Genomic DNA, 13,176 nt, shown 5'->3' with positions numbered 1-13,176 from the left:
ATTTTTTTTGTCAAAAATCTGCTTTTTTGATGACCGCGGATATGGAAAACTTTTCAGATTTGAGTCATTTTGCTAAAAACCTAAATTGTATGTTTTCACCCTGGATCCTTTTGGTAGTAGGCTGAAATCTCTCTGGGATTCATTTCTGGCCTCTAGCCAGCTTGTGTGAACATTTGACTTAATTTCGTGGAGTTGGATTTTTTGGTCAAAAATAAGTTTTTTTGATGACCGCGGATATGGAAAACTTTTCAGATTTCAGACAGTTTGGTAAAAAATTAAATTGTATGTTTTCTCCCTGGTTCCTATCGGTAGGGAGCTGAAATCTCTCGGGGATTCATTTCTGGCCTCTACCCAGCTTGTGTGAACGTTTGACTTAATTTCGTGAAGTTGGATTTTTTGGTCAAAAATCAGGTTTTTTGATGACTGCGGATATGGAAAACTTTTCAGATTTGAGACATTTTGGTAAAAAACTAAATTGTATGTTTTCTCCCTGGATCCTATCGGTAGGGAGTTGAAATCTCTCGGGGATTCATTTCTTGCCTCTACCCAGCTTGTGTGAACATTTGACTTAATTTCGTGGAGTTGGATTTTTTGGTCAAAAATGAGTTTTTTGATGACCGCGGATATGGAAAACTTTTCAGATTTCAGACAGTTTGGTAAAAAATTAAATTGTATGTTTTCTCCCTGGATCCTGTCTGTAGGGAGCTGAAATCTCTCGGGGATTCATTTCTGGCCTCTACCCAGCTTGTGTGAACATTTGACTTAATGTCGTGAAATTGGATTTTTTTTGTCAAAAATCTGCTTTTTTGATGACCGCGGATATGGAAAACTTTTCAGATTTGAGAGATTTTGTTAAAAAACTAAATTGTATGTTTTCTCCCTGGATCCTATCGGTAGGGAGCTGAAATCTCTCGGGGATTCATTGCTGGCCTCTACCCAGCTTGTGTGAACATTTGACTTAATGTCGTGAAATTGGATTTTTTTTGTCTAAAATCTGCTTTTTTGATGACCGCGGATATGGAAAACTTTTGAGATTTGAGACATTTTGTTAAAAAACTAAATTGTATGTTTTCTCCCTGGATCCTATCGGTAGGGAGCTGAAATCTCTCGGGGATTCATTGCTGGCCTCTACCCAGCTTGTGTGAACATTTGACTTAATGTCGTGAAATTGGATTTTTTTTGTCAAAAATCTGCTTTTTTGATGACCGCGGATATGGAAAACTTTTCAGATTTGAGTCATTTTGCTAAAAACCTAAATTGTATGTTTTCACCCTGGATCCTTTTGGTAGTGAGCTGAAATCTCTCTGGGATTCATTTCTGGCCTCTAGCCAGCTTGTGTGAACATTTGACTTAATTTCGTGGAGTTGGATTTTTTGGTCAAAAATAAGTTTTTTTGATGACCGCGGATATGGAAAACTTTTCAGATTTCAGACAGTTTGGTAAAAAATTAAATTGTATGTTTTCTCCCTGGTTCCTATCGGTAGGGAGCTGAAATCTCTCGGGGATTCATTTCTGGCCTCTACCCAGCTTGTGTGAACGTTTGACTTAATTTCGTGAAGTTGGATTTTTTGGTCAAAAATCAGGTTTTTTGATGACTGCGGATATGGAAAACTTTTCAGATTTGAGACATTTTGGTAAAAAACTAAATTGTATGTTTTCTCCCTGGATCCTATCGGTAGGGAGCTGAAATCTCTCGGGGATTCATTTCTTGCCTCTACCCAGCTTGTGTGAACATTTGACTTAATTTCGTGGAGTTGGATTTTTTGGTCAAAAATGAGTTTTTTTGATGACCGCGGATATGGAAAACTTTTCAGATTTCAGACATTTTGGTAAAAAATTAAATTGTATGTTTTCTCCCTGGATCCTGTCTGTAGGGAGCTGAAATCTCTCGGGGATTCATTTCTGGCCTCTACCCAGCTTGTGTGAACATTTGACTTAATGTCGTGAAATTGGATTTTTTTTTGTCAAAAATCTGCTTTTTTGATGACCGCGGATATGGAAAACTTTTCAGATTTGAGAGATTTTGTTAAAAAACTAAATTGTATGTTTTCTCCCTGGATCCTATCGGTAGGGAGCTGAAATCTCTCGGGGATTCATTGCTGGCCTCTACCCAGCTTGTGTGAACATTTGACTTAATGTCGTGAAATTGGATTTTTTTTGTCTAAAATCTGCTTTTTTGATGACCGCGGATATGGAAAACTTTTGAGATTTGAGACATTTTGTTAAAAAACTAAATTGTATGTTTTCTCCCTGGATCCTATCGGTAGGGAGCTGAAATCTCTCGGGGATTCATTGCTGGCCTCTACCCAGCTTGTGTGAACATTTGACTTAATTTCGTGGAGTTTGATTTTTTGGTCAAAAATAAGTTTTTTTGATGACCGCGGATATGGAAAACTTTTCAGATTTGAGACATTTTGGTAAAAAATTAAATCGTATGTTTTCTCCCTGGATCCTATGGTAGTGAGCTGAAATCTCTCGGGGATTCATTTCTTGCCTCTAACCAGCTTGTGTGAACATTTGACTTAATGTCGTGGAGTTGGATTTTTTGGTCAAAAATCTGCTTTTTTGATGACCGCGGATATGGAAAACTTTTCAGATTTGAGACATTTTGTTAAAAAACTAAATTGTATGTTTTCACCCTGGATCCTATTGGTAGTGAGCTGAAATCTCTCGGGGATTCATTTCTGGCCTCTACCCAGCTTGTGTGAACATTTGACTTAATATCGTGGAGTTGGATTTTTTGGTCACAAATCAGGATTTTTGATGACCGCGGATATGGAAAACTTTTGAGATTTGAGACATTTTGGTAAAAAACTAAAATGTATGTTTTCTCCCTGGATCCTATCGGTAGGGAGCTGAAATCTCTCGGGGATTCATTTCTGGCCTCTACCCAGCTTGTGTGAACGTTTGACTTAATTTCGTGAAGTTGGATTTTTTGGTCAAAAATCAGCTTTTTTGATTACCGCGGATATGGAAACTTTTGAGATTGGAGACATTTTGGTAAAAAACTAAATCGTATGTTTTCTCCCTGGATCCTATCGGTAGTAAGCTGAAATCTCTCTGGGATTCATTTCTTGCCGCTACCCAGCTTGTGTGAACATTTGACTTAATTTCGTGAAGTTGGATTATTTGGACAAAATCAGTTTTTTTGATGACCGCGGATATGGAAAACTTTTCAGATTTGAGACATTTTGGTAAAAAACTAAAATGTATGTTTTCTCCCTGGATCCTATTGGTAGGGAGCTGAAATCTCTCGGGGATTCATTTCTGGCCTCTACCCAGCTTGTGTGAATATTTGACTTAATTTCGTGGATTTGGATTTTTTGGTCAAAAATCGTTTTTTTTTATGACCGCGGATATGGAAAACTTTTCAGATTTGAGACATTTTGGTAAAAAACTAAAATGTATGTTTTCTCCCTGGATCCTATTGGTAGGGAGCTGAAATCTCTCGGGGATTCATTTCTGGCCTCTACCCAGCTTGTGTGAACATTTGACTCAATTTGTGGCGTTGGATTTTTTGGTCAAAAATCTGTTTTTTTTTATGACCGCGGATATGGAAAACTTTTCAGATTTCAGACATTTTGGTAAAAAACTGAAATGTATGTTTTCTCCCTGGATCCTGACTGTAGGGAGCTGAAATCTCTCGGGGATTCATTTCTGGCCTCTACCCAGCTTGTGTGAACATTTGACTCAATTTCGTGGAGTTGTATTTTTTGGTCAAAAATCAGCTTTTTTTATGACCGCGGATATGGAAAACTTTTCAGATTTGAGACATTTTGGTAAAAAACTAAATTGTATGTTTTCTCCCTGGATCCTATAGGTAGGGAGCTGAAAACTCTCGGGGATTCATTTCTGGCCTCTACCCAGCTTGTGTGAACATTTGACTTAATGTCGTGAAATTGGATTTTTTTTGTCAAAAATCTGCTTTTTTGATGACCGCGGATATGGAAAACTTTTCAGATTTGAGACATTTTGGTTAAAAACTAAATTGTATGTTTTCACCCTGGATCCTATTGGTAGTGAGCTGAAATCTCTCTGGGATTCATTTCTGGCCTCTAGCCAGCTTGTGTGAACATTTGACTTAATTTCGTGGAGTTGGATTTTTTGGTCAAAATTCAGTTTTTTTGATGACCGCGGATATGGAAAACTTTTCAGATTTCAGACATTTTGGTAAAAAATTAAATTGTATGTTTTCTCCCTGGATCCTATCGGTAGGGAGCTGAAATCTCTCGGGGATTCATTGCTGGCCTCTACCCAGCTTGTGTGAACATTTGACTCAATTTCGTGGAGTCAGATTTTTTGGTCAAAAATCAGGATTTTTGATGACCGCAGATATGGAAAACTTTTCAGATTGGAGACATTTTGGTAAAAAACTAAAATGTATGTTTTCTCCCTGGATCCTATCGGTAGGGAGCTGAAATCTCTCGGGGATTCATTTCTGGCCTCTACCCAGTTTGTGTGAACGTTTGACTTAATTTCGTGAAGTTGGATTTTTTTTGTCAAAAATCTGCTTTTTTGATGACCGCGGATATGGAAAACTTTTCAGATTTGAGACATTTTGGTTAAAAACTAAAATGTATGTTTTCTCCCTGGATCCTATTGGTAGGGAGCTGAAATCTCTCGGGGATTCATTTCTGGCCTCTACCCAGCTTGTGTGAATATTTGACTTAATTTCGTAGATTTGGATTTTTTGGTCAAAAATCGGTTTTTTTGATGACCGCGGATATGGAAAACTTTTCAGATTTGAGACATTTTGGTAAAAAACTAAAATGTATGTTTTCTCCCTGGATCCTATTGGTAGGGAGCTGAAATCTCTCGGGGATTCATTTCTGGCCTCTACCCAGCTTGTGTGAACATTTGACTCAATTTTGTGGCGTTGGATTTTTTGGTCAAAAATCTGTTTTTTTTTATGACCGCGGATATGGAAAACTTTTCAGATTTCAGACATTTTGGTAAAAAACTGAAATGTATGTTTTCTCCCTGGATCCTGACTGTAGGGAGCTGAAATCTCTCGGGGATTCATTTCTGGCCTCTACCCAGCTTGTGTGAACATTTGACTCAATTTCGTGGAGTTGTATTTTTTGGTCAAAAATCAGCTTTTTTTATGACCGCGGATATGGAAAACTTTTCAGATTTGAGACATTTTGGTAAAAAACTAAATTGTATGTTTTCTCCCTGGATCCTATAGGTAGGGAGCTGAAAACTCTCGGGGATTCATTTCTGGCCTCTACCCAGCTTGTGTGAACATTTGACTTAATGTCGTGAAATTGGATTTTTTTGTCAAAAATCTGCTTTTTTGATGACCGCGGATATGGAAAACTTTTCAGATTTGAGACATTTTGGTTAAAAACTAAATTGTATGTTTTCACCCTGGATCCTATTGGTAGTGAGCTGAAATCTCTCTGGGATTCATTTCTGGCCTCTAGCCAGCTTGTGTGAACATTTGACTTAATTTCGTGGAGTTGGATTTTTTGGTCAAAATTCAGTTTTTTTGATGACCGCGGATATGGAAAACTTTTCAGATTTCAGACATTTTGGTAAAAAATTAAATTGTATGTTTTCTCCCTGGATCCTATCGGTAGGGAGCTGAAATCTCTCGGGGATTCATTGCTGGCCTCTACCCAGCTTGTGTGAACATTTGACTCAATTTCGTGGAGTCGGATTTTTTGGTCAAAAATCAGGATTTTTGATGACCGCAGATATGGAAAACTTTTCAGATTGGAGACATTTTGGTAAAAAACTAAAATGTATGTTTTCTCCCTGGATCCTATCGGTAGGGAGCTGAAATCTCTCGGGGATTCATTTCTGGCCTCTACCCAGCTTGTGTGAACGTTTGACTTAATTTCGTGAAGTTGGATTTTTTGGTCAAAAATCAGCTTTTTTGATTACCGCGGATATGGAAAACTTTTGAGATTTGAGACATTTTGGTAAAAAACTAAATCGTATGTTTTCTCCCTGGATCCTATCGGTAGGGAGCTGAAATCTCTCTGGACTTCATTTCTGGCCTCTACCCAGCTTGTGTGAACATTTGACTCGATTTCGTGGAGTTGTATTTTTTGGTCAAAAATCAGTTTTTTTGATGACCGCGGATATGGAAAACTTTTCAGATTTGAGATATTTTGGTAAAAAACCAAATTGTTTGTTTTCTGCCTGGATCCTATCGGTAGGGAGCTGAAATCTCTCAGGGATTCATTTCTGGCCTCTACCCAGCTTGTGTGAACGTTTGACTTAATTTCGTGGAGTTGGATTTTTTGGTCAAAAATCAGCTTTTTTGATGACCGCGGATATGAAAAACTTTTCAGATTTGAGACATTTTGGTAAAAAACTAAAATGTATGTTTTCTCCCTGGATCCTATCGGTAGGAAGCTGAAATCTCTCGGGGATTCATTGCTGGCCTCTACCCAGCTTGTGTGAACGTTTGACTTAATTTCGTGGAGTTGGATTTTTTGGTCAAAAATCAGTTTTTTTGATGACCGCGGATATGGAAAACTTTTCAGATTTGAGACATTTTGGTAAAAAACTAAAATGTATGTTTTCTCCCTGGATCCTATCGGTAGGAAGCTGAAATCTCTCAGGGATTCATTTCTGGCCTCTACCCAGCTTGTGTGAACGTTTGACTTAATTTCGTGGAGTTGGATTTTTTGGTCAAAAATCAGCTTTTTTGATGACCGCGGATATGAAAAACTTTTCAGATTTGAGACATTTTGGTAAAAAACTAAAATGTATGTTTTCTCCCTGGATCCTATCGGTAGGAAGCTGAAATCTCTCGGGGATTCATTGCTGGCCTCTACCCAGCTTGTGTGAACGTTTGACTTAATTTCGTGGAGTTGGATTTTTTGGTCAAAAATCAGTTTTTTTGATGACCGCGGATATGGAAAACTTTTCAGATTTGAGACATTTTGGTAAAAAACTAAAATGTATGTTTTCTCCCTGGATCCTATCGGTAGGAAGCTGAAATCTCTCGGGGATTCATTGCTGGCCTCTACCCAGCTTGTGTGAACGTTTGACTTAATTTCGTGGAGTTGGATTTTTTGGTCAAAAATCAGTTTTTTTGATGACCGCGGATATGGAAAACTTTTCAGATTTGAGACATTTTGGTAAAAAACTAAAATGTATGTTTTCTCCCTGGATCCTATCGGTAGGGAGCTGAAATCTCTCGGGGATTCATTTCTGGCCTCTACCCAGCTTGTGTGAACATTTGACTCAATTTCGTGGAGTTGGATTTTTTGGTCAAAAATCATTTTTTTGATGACCGCGGATATGGAAAACTTTTCAGATTTGAGACATTTTGGTAAAAAACTAAAATGTATGTTTTCTCCCTGGATCCTATTGGTAGGGAGCTGAAATCTCTCGGGGATTCATTTCTGGCCTCTACCCAGCTTGTGTGATCATTTGACTCAATTTTGTGGAGTTGGATTTTTTGGTCAAAAATCTGCTTTTTTGATTACCGCGGATATGGAAAACTTTTGAGATTTGAGACATTTTAGTAAAAAATTAAATCGTATGTTTTCTCCCTGGATCCTATTGGTAGTGAGCTGAAATCTCTCTGGGATTCATTGCTGGCCTCTAACCAGCTTGTGTGAACATTTGACTTAATGTCGTGAAATTGGATTATTTGGACAAAAATCAGCTTTTTTGATGACCGCGGATATGGAAAACTTTTCAGATTTGAGACATTTTGGTAAAAAACTAAATTGTATGTTTTCTCCCTGGATCCTATCGGTAGGGAGCTGAAATCTCTCTGGGATTCATTTCTGGCCTCTACCCAGCTTGTGTGAACGTTTGACTTAATTTCGTGGAGTTGGATTTTTTGGTCAAAAATCAGTTTTTTTGATGACCGCGGATATGGAAAACTTTTGAGATTTGAGACATTTTGGTAAAAAACTAAAATGTATGTTTTCTCCCTGGATCCTATCGGTAGGGAGCTGAAATCTCTCGGGGATTCATTTCTGGCCCATTCCCAGCTTGTGTGTACGTTTGACTTATTTTCGTGAAGTTGGATTTTTTGGTCAAAAATCAGCTTTTTTGATTACCGCGGATATGGAAAACTTTTGAGATTTGAGACATTTTAGTAAAAAATTAAATCGTATGTTTTCTCCCTGGATCCTATTGGTAGTGAGCTGAAATCTCTCTGGGATTCATTGCTGGCCTCTAACCAGCTTGTGTGAACATTTGACTTAATGTCGTGAAGTTGGATTATTTGGACAAAAATCAGCTTTTTTGATGACCGCGGATATGGAAAACTTTTCAGATTTGAGACATTTTGGTAAAAATCTAAATTGTATGTTTTCTCCCTGGATCCTATCGGTAGGGAGCTGAAATCTCTCGGGGATTCATTTCTGGCCTCTACCCAGCTTGTGTGAACGTTTGACTTAATTTCGTGGAGTTGGATTTTTTGGTCAAAAATCAGTTTTTTTGATGACTGCGGATATGGAAAACTTTTGAGATTTGAGACATTTTGGTAAAAAACTAAATCGTATGTTTTCTCCCTGGATCCTATTGTTAGGGAGCTGAAATCTCTCGGGGATTCATTTCTGGCCTCTACCCAGCTTGTGTGAACATTTGACTCAATTTCGTGGAGTTGGATTTTTTGGTCAAAAATCATTTTTTTGATGACCGCGGATATGGAAAACTTTTCAGATTTGAGACATTTTGGTAAAAAACTAAATTGTATGTTTTCTCCCTGGATCCTATCGGTAGGGAGCTGAAATCTCTCGGGGATTCATTTCTGGCCTCTACCCAGCTTGTGTGAACGTTTGACTTAATTTCGTGGAGTTGGATTTTTTGGTCAAAAATCAGTTTTTTTGATGACCGCGGGTATGGAAAACTTTTCAGATTTGAGACATTTTGGTAAAAAACTAAAATGTATGTTTTCTCCCTGGATCCTATTGGTAGGGAGCTGAAATCTCTCGGGGATTCATTTCTGGCCTCTACCCAGCTTGTGTGAACATTTGACTCAATTTCGTGGAGTTGGATTTTTTGGTCAAAAATCATTTTTTTGATGACCGCGGATATGGAAAACTTTTCAGATTTGAGACATTTTGGTAAAAAACTAAATTGTATGTTTTCTCCCTGGATCCTGACTGTAGGGAGCTGAAATCTCTCGGGGACTCATTGCTGGCCTCTACCCAGCTTGTGTGAATAGTTGACTTAATTTCGTGAAGTTGGATTTTTTGGTCAAAAATCAGCTTTTTTGATGACCGCGGATATGGAAAACTTTTCAGATTTCAGACATTTTGGTAAAAAACTAAATTGTATGTTTTCTCCCTGGATCCTATCGGTAGGGAGCTGAAATCTCTCGGGGATTCATTCCTGGCCTCTACCCAGCTTGTGTGAACGTTTGACTTAATTTCATGGAATTGGATTTTTTGGTCAAAAATCAGTTTTTTTGATGACCGTGGATATGGAAAACTTTTCAGATTTGAGACATTTTGGTAAAAAACTAAATTGTATGTTTTCTCCCTGGATCCTGACTGTAGGGAGCTGAAATCTCTCGGGGACTCATTGCTGGCCACTACCCAGCTTGTGTGAACGTTTGACTTAATTTCATGGAGTTGGATTTTTTGGGTCAAAAATCAGTTTTTTTGATGACCGCGGATATGGAAAACTTTTCAGATTGGATACATTTTGGTAAAAAAACTAAAATGTTTGTTTTTTCCCTGGATCCTGACTGTAGGGAGCTGAAATCTCTCGGGGACTCATTGCTGGCCTCTACCCAGCTTGTGTGAACGTTTGACTTAATTTCGTGAAGTTGGATTTTTTGGTCAAAAATCAGCTTTTTTGATTACCGCGGATATGGAAAACTTTTGAGATTTGAGACATTTTGGTAAAAAACTAAATCGTACGCTTTCTCCCTGGATCCTATTGGAAGTGAGCTGAAATCTCTCTGGGATTCATTGCTGGCCTCTAGCCAGCTTGTGTGAACATTTGACTTAATTTCGTGAAGTTGGATTATTTGGTCAAAAATCAGTTTTTTTGATGACCGCGGATATGGAAAACTTTTCAGATTTGAGACATTTTGGTAAAAAACTAAAATGTATGTTTTCTCCCTGGATCCTATTGGTAGGGAGCTGAAATCTCTCGGGGATTCATTTCTGGCCTCTATCCAGCTTGTGTGAATATTTGACTTAATTTCGTGGAGTTGGATTTTTTGGTAAAAAATCAGCTTTTTTGATGACCGCGGATATGGAAAACTTTTCAGATTTGAGACATTTTGGTAAAAAACTAAAATGTTTGTTTTCTCCCTGGATCCTGACTGTAGGGAGCTGAAATCTCTCGGGGACTCATTGCTGGCCACTACCCAGCTTGTGTGAACGTTTGACTTAATTTCGTGGAGTTGGATTTTTTGGTCAAAAATCAGTTTTTTTGATGACCGCGGATATGGAAAACTTTTCAGATTTGAGACATTTTGGTAAAAAACTAAAATGTATGTTTTCTCCCTGGATCCTATCGGTAGGGAGCTGAAATCTCTCGGGGATTATTTCTGGCCTCTACCCAGCTTGTGTGAACATTTTACTTAATGTCGTGAAATTGGATTTTTTTGTCAAAAATCTGCTTTTTTGATGACCGCGGATATGGAAAACTTTTCAGATTTGAGACATTTTGGTAAAAAACTAAATTGTATGTTTTCACCCTGGATCCTATTGGTAGTGAGCTGAAATCTCTCTGGGATTCATTTCTGGCCTCTACCCAGCTTGTGTGAACATTTGACTTAATTTCGTGGAGTTGGATTTTTTGGTCAAAATTCAGTTTTTTTGATGACCGTGGATATGGAAAACTTTTCAGATTTCAGACATTTTGGTAAAAAATTAAATTGTATGTTTTCTCCCTGGATCCTATCGGTAGGGAGCTGAAATCTCTCGGGGATTCATTTCTGGCCTCTACCCAGCTTGTGTGAACATTTGACTCAATTTCGTGGAGTTGGATTTTTTGGTCAAAAATCAGGATTTTTGATGACCGCGGATATGGAAAACTTTTCAGATTGGAGACATTTTGGTAAAAAACTAAAATGTATGATTTCTCCCTGGATCCTATCGGTAGGGAGCTGAAATCTCTCGGGGATTCATTGCTGGCCTCTACCCAGCTTGTGTGAACATTTGACTCAATTTCGTGGAGTTGTATTTTTTGGTCAAAAATCAGCTTTTTTGATGACCGCGGATATGGAAAACTTTTCAGATTTGAGACATTTTGGTAAAAAACTAAATTGTATGTTTTCTCCCTGGATCCTATCGGTAGGGAGCTGAAATCTCTCGGGGATTCATTTCTGGCCTCTACCCAGCTTGTGTGAACATTTGACTTAATGTCGTGAAATTGGATTTTTTTTGGTCAAAAAATCTGCTTTTTTGATGACCGCGGATATGGAAAACTTTTCAGATTTGAGACATTTTGGTAAAAAAAATAAAATGTATGTTTTCTCCCTGGATCCTATCGGTAGGGAGCTGAAATCTCTCAGGGATTCATTGCTGGCCTCTACCCAGCTTGTGTGAATATTTGACTTAATTTCGTAGAGTTGGATTTTTTGGTCAAAAATCAGCTTTTTTGATGACCGCAGATATGGAAAACTTTTCAGATTTGAGACATTTTGGTAAAAAATTAAATTGTATGTTTTCACCCTGGATCCTATTCGTAGTGAGCTGAAATCTCTCGGGGATTCATTGATGGCCTCTACCCAGCTTGTGTGAATATTTGACTTAATTTCGTGGAGTTGGATTTTTTGGTCAAAAATTGGTTTTGTTGATGACCGCGGATATGGAAAACTTTTCAGATTTGAGACATTTTGGTAAAAAACTAAAATGTTTGTTTTCTCCCTGGATCCTGACTGTAGGGAGCTGAAATCTGACGGGGACTCATTGCTGGCCTGTACCCAGCTTGTGTGAACGTTTGACTTAATTTCGTGAAGTTGGATTTTTTGGTCAAAAATCAGCTTTTTTGATGACCGCGGATATGGAAAACTTTTCAGATTGGAGACATTTTGGTAAAAAACTAAATTGTATGTTTTCTCCCTGGATCCTATCGGTAGGGAGCTGAAATCTCTCGGGGATTCATTTCTGGCCTCTACCCAGCTTGTGTGAACATTTGACTCAATTTCGTGGTGTTGTATTTTTTGGTCAAAAATCAGCTTTTTTCATGACCGCGGATATGGAAAACTTTTCAGATTTGAGACATTTTGGTAAAAAACTAAATTGTATGTTTTCTCCCTGGATCCTATCGGTAGGGAGCTGAAATCTCTCGGGGATTCATTTCTGGCCTCTACCCAGCTTGTGTGAACATTTGACTTAATGTCGTGAAATTGGATTTTTTTTTGTCAAAAATCTGCTTTTTTGATGACCGCGGATATGGAAAACTTTTCAGATTAGAGACATTTTGGTAAAAAACTAAATTGTATGTTTTCACCCTGGATCCTATTGGTAGTTAGCTGAAATCTCTCGGGGATTCATTTCTGGCCTCTACCCAGCTTGTGTGAACATTTGACTTAATTTCGTGGAGTTGGATTTTTTGGTCAAAATTCAGTTTTTTTGATGACCGCGGATATGGAAAACTTTTCAGATTTCAGACATTTTTATAAAAAATTAAATTGTATGTTTTCTCCCTGGATGCTATCGGTAGGGAGCTGAAATCTCTCTGGGATTCATTGCTGGCCTCTACCCAGCTTGTGTGAACATTTGACTCAATTTCGTTGAGTTGGATTTTTTGGTCAAAAATCAGGATTTTTGATGACCGCGGATATGGAAAACTTTTCAGATTTGAGACATTTTGGTAAAAAACTCAAATGTATGTTTCTCCCTGGATCCTATCGGTAGGGAGCTGAAATCTCTCAGGGATTCATTTCTGGCCTCTATCCAGCTTGTGTGAATATTTGACTTAATTTCGTGGAGTTGGATTTTTTGGTCAAAAATCAGTTTTTTTGATGACCGCGGATATGGAAAACTTTTCAGATTTCAGACATTTTGGTAAAAAACTAAAATGTATGTTTTCTCCCTGGATCCTTTTGGTAGTGAGCTGAAATCTCTCGGGGATTCATTGCTGGCCTCTACCCAGCTTGTGTGAATATTTGACTTAATTTTCTTGGAGTTGGATTTTTTGGTCAAAAATCAGTTTTTTGATGACCGCGGATATGGGAAACTTTTCAGATTTGAGAGATTTTGGTAAAAAACTAAAATGTTTGTTTTCTCCCTG

At 38.0% G+C, this 13,176-nt stretch overlaps 1 protein-coding gene across 1 annotated transcript in view; it reads left to right on the top strand.

Annotated features, from left to right (window-relative positions):
- Positions 1–13,176, top strand: part of LOC119746434 (demethylmenaquinone methyltransferase-like) — a 32,133-nt gene that overhangs the window by 12,353 nt on the left and 6,604 nt on the right. The gene's annotated exons all lie outside the window — the stretch shown is intronic.

This window comes from Patiria miniata, unplaced genomic scaffold (assembly GCF_015706575.1).
Source record: "Patiria miniata isolate m_02_andy unplaced genomic scaffold, ASM1570657v1 HiC_scaffold_12, whole genome shotgun sequence".
NCBI lineage: Eukaryota > Metazoa > Echinodermata > Asteroidea > Valvatida > Asterinidae > Patiria > Patiria miniata.
This window is presented reverse-complemented; position numbering and strand designations above follow the sequence as displayed.